This window comes from Chiloscyllium punctatum, chromosome 1, assembly GCF_047496795.1.
Source record: "Chiloscyllium punctatum isolate Juve2018m chromosome 1, sChiPun1.3, whole genome shotgun sequence".
NCBI classification, from domain to species: domain Eukaryota; kingdom Metazoa; phylum Chordata; class Chondrichthyes; order Orectolobiformes; family Hemiscylliidae; genus Chiloscyllium; species Chiloscyllium punctatum.
The window spans coordinates 76,191,125-76,194,132 of NC_092739.1; the positions used below are offsets into that span (position 1 = coordinate 76,191,125).

Sequence of the window (3,008 nt, forward strand, 5' to 3'; positions counted from 1 at the left end):
GATCCCATTTTGTCTGTTGCAAAAGACTTCAATTCACAGTGTTCATGGAGTAGGTACAAAAGCTTTTGAAGGGCAGGAAAGATCTGAAGGACTTTTACCCCAATGATTATAAATGATCAATTAACCTGTTCAGACATGGTATAAAATGCCTCTCAAGCAGGTAGGAATGTAACCTAGGTCACCAGCCTAGAGGTAAGAACTCTGCCACTGAATCACAAGAACCCTACATTCTCACCATTAATTTTTTTTATCAAGTTGTGTTATTGCACACCTCTGGAACAGGTGGGATTTGAACCCAGATCTCCTGGCTGAGAGGTGGGGATGCTACCACTGAGCCACAAGAAACCTTAGGACCATTTTTTTAACACTTCATGAATTTGTATATCATCCTTGTGCAGGGGCCAAGCTAATCTTCTCTGTGTCATTCCAACTTTACTGTGCATGCTGCTGAAGCCAGCACAATATTTTAGAACAACCTGTTCAGATGTGTTACTTCTTAAACCAGGTCTTCTGGCTCAGAGGTAGGGACATTACCACCATACCACAGCAGTCCTAAGTAATACTACCCAGTTTTTTTAAAAAAAGAACATCTAGAATACACATACTTTCTTTAAATCAATATGTTCAGTGATGTTATTACATAGGTTTGGAGCAGGTGGGACTAGAACCCAAGTCTCCTGGTTCAGAGGTAGGACACTACTGCTGCCCCATAAGAACCCTTCGAACTCTCACCATTTGTAACATAAAACAACAGGCTGCAGCTGTCAGTGGTTGTTTAAAAAAAGCTCTGCTGGATGGTATTGATTGACAGACCAGATGGTGTAGCATTTGTTCATATTGCATTTGTTGACATTTCCCTATAAGTTCTTACTATATATTTAAGAAAGCTTGGCTCACTTTCAAATGCTGTAAGTATCTCAACAGGGGTATCTAGTTCATAGTTTGATCGACAACTTGTTGGGTATTAAAAGATTAATTGTTTCCAATATTGCATATGAATAGAAGTTTATTTGTTTTTAGAAAAGATTATCCACTTCGGGTTTCAAAGGGTTAATGGGCTTCATGAATGGGAGTTTCATTTTCACTACATTTCCACATGACCGCTGAGGTGTGACCATGGTAACGAGTGGGTGAGTTGACATGGAGAGTATCAGAATCCATAGCAAGTGGATGGTGGGGAAATGCAGGCTGTAAGAACTGTAAGTTGCAAAACAGTTGGGAGAGAGGAACAACAAAAGAACTGAGGCAGGCATTCTAAACAGCCCACCTTGCCATTCACCCATCCCAATGGCAAGTCTGAGTTTATCCTATTACTTCTCCACCCCCGGAACACTTTAATTTATAAACTATAAGCCAGTAAAATGTTGGAGCAGAAGTAGTCCATTCAGCCCATTGAGTCTGGTCTGCTAATCAATGAGAACATGGATGATTTGATAATACTGAACTCTGCTTTTTGGCCTTATCCTCACAAGCTTTAATTCCCTTCAAATCCAGGTGGCTCTGATGAAAGAGGAAATTTCCGAAGGTGAGCTTACTGCTTGGGAGTCAAATTCCAGCCTGTTAACTCTGATTCTCTCTCCACTGATGCTGACAGACCTGCTGGGTATTTCAAACATTGTATTTATACTTTCCCCTAGTAGAGATAAACCCGTAATGCTGTGGCAGCAACTGGAAGTCTTCGAGATTAGAAAGGGAAAGTTAGGACTCAGTGTGAACATGTTGTTGCATAGAGTCAATTAGAAGAAGGGAAAAAAATATTTCAACAATTTCGGTCTTATGCTGATGAATAACATGGAGACAGGTATGATTTTGGGGTTAAGCAAAAACCATGAAAATGTTTGTCAATACTTATAAATTAAAAATATAAATGTTTAATTCTTATGGAACACACAATCAAGAGTAAAATCAAGACACAGTTTTTAACATATATCTCCAGTGTGACCACAACCCAATTGCAACTTTATAAGCAGCCATTGCTCTTGTCAGCCTCATGAGGGCCAAAGCAGAGAGGAATTTATTGTCCAAATCTCACGAAGAGTTAGTCTGTCTCACTCAGATGACTTGAACAGGGTTAAGCATACAGCTGTCTAAACACACACAGTCAGCAGTGCTTCGGGCCTTTTCAGTGACTGTGAGTATAACAGACACCGTCAGGCCAGCCTCCCACTGCTCAAATCCAAAGATGCAGTCACTATTTTCAATTCCACTCAGCAAAGCGTTTAAACCCTTGTTATTCTTTAGTTGTGTCCAACAAAAGCACAATTGAAAAAATATATAAAGTATGGTTAAAAACATGAGAGCTATTGCTGAAAACACAAAATTAAGTTTAGACTGACTTATTATTTAACCAAGATGTTGACTGAGTAGATTATTAGAAGCATGAGTAGTGCTCTGTATATCAATAAATATATTAAAACAAATGAAATTATGAGCTTTCCCTGACTGTTCAGCAGTGTCTGTGAACTGCCTGTGATACCGTAGCAGTGTCTGTGAGCTGCCAGTGATTGTGTAACAGTGTCTGTGAGCTGCCAGTATTTGTGCAGCAATGTCTGTGGGCTGCCTGTGTTTGTGTCAGTGTCTGCGGTTCTATAGCCATGTCTGTGGAATACCTGTAATTGTTTAGCAGTTCTGCATAGTTGAAGTCAAAGTTTTGAAATCACTTTAACATCAGGCGGATGTTTGCAAAATTTACATTTTTCCTAAACGTTCCTGTGTGTCAGATGGGATGCTTTTCCTGCAAATTCTTGCCATCTTAACAAAGTTCTGATTCTGCAAAGTGGACAGCTTGCATAGATTTTTGTTTTCACCACCTGGATTGTAATATAGAGGAATAATTGGCTGGTCATTGTAAAATCGAGAGAATGTTTATTGCATCGATATTAATCAAGTGAAATTTGAGCTGGTTCTACAAATGAACGAGCCTTCTGCACTGCCAGATTATAGTTCCTGGATTGAAGACAAAACTGCACTGTTTTGTGTAATGAAAAAGTACAAATAGGTCTGGTAAT

The 3,008-nt window shown here is 39.4% G+C and overlaps 1 non-coding gene across 1 annotated transcript; it reads right to left on the reverse strand.

Moving 5' to 3' along the window:
* Positions 1 to 353: 353 nt before the first annotated feature.
* On the reverse strand, positions 354 to 460 carry LOC140483052 (U6 spliceosomal RNA). The gene has a single exon (XR_011961871.1). It is a non-coding gene; the product is annotated as a U6 spliceosomal RNA (small nuclear RNA).
* Between the last annotated feature and the right edge of the window lie 2,548 nt (positions 461 to 3,008).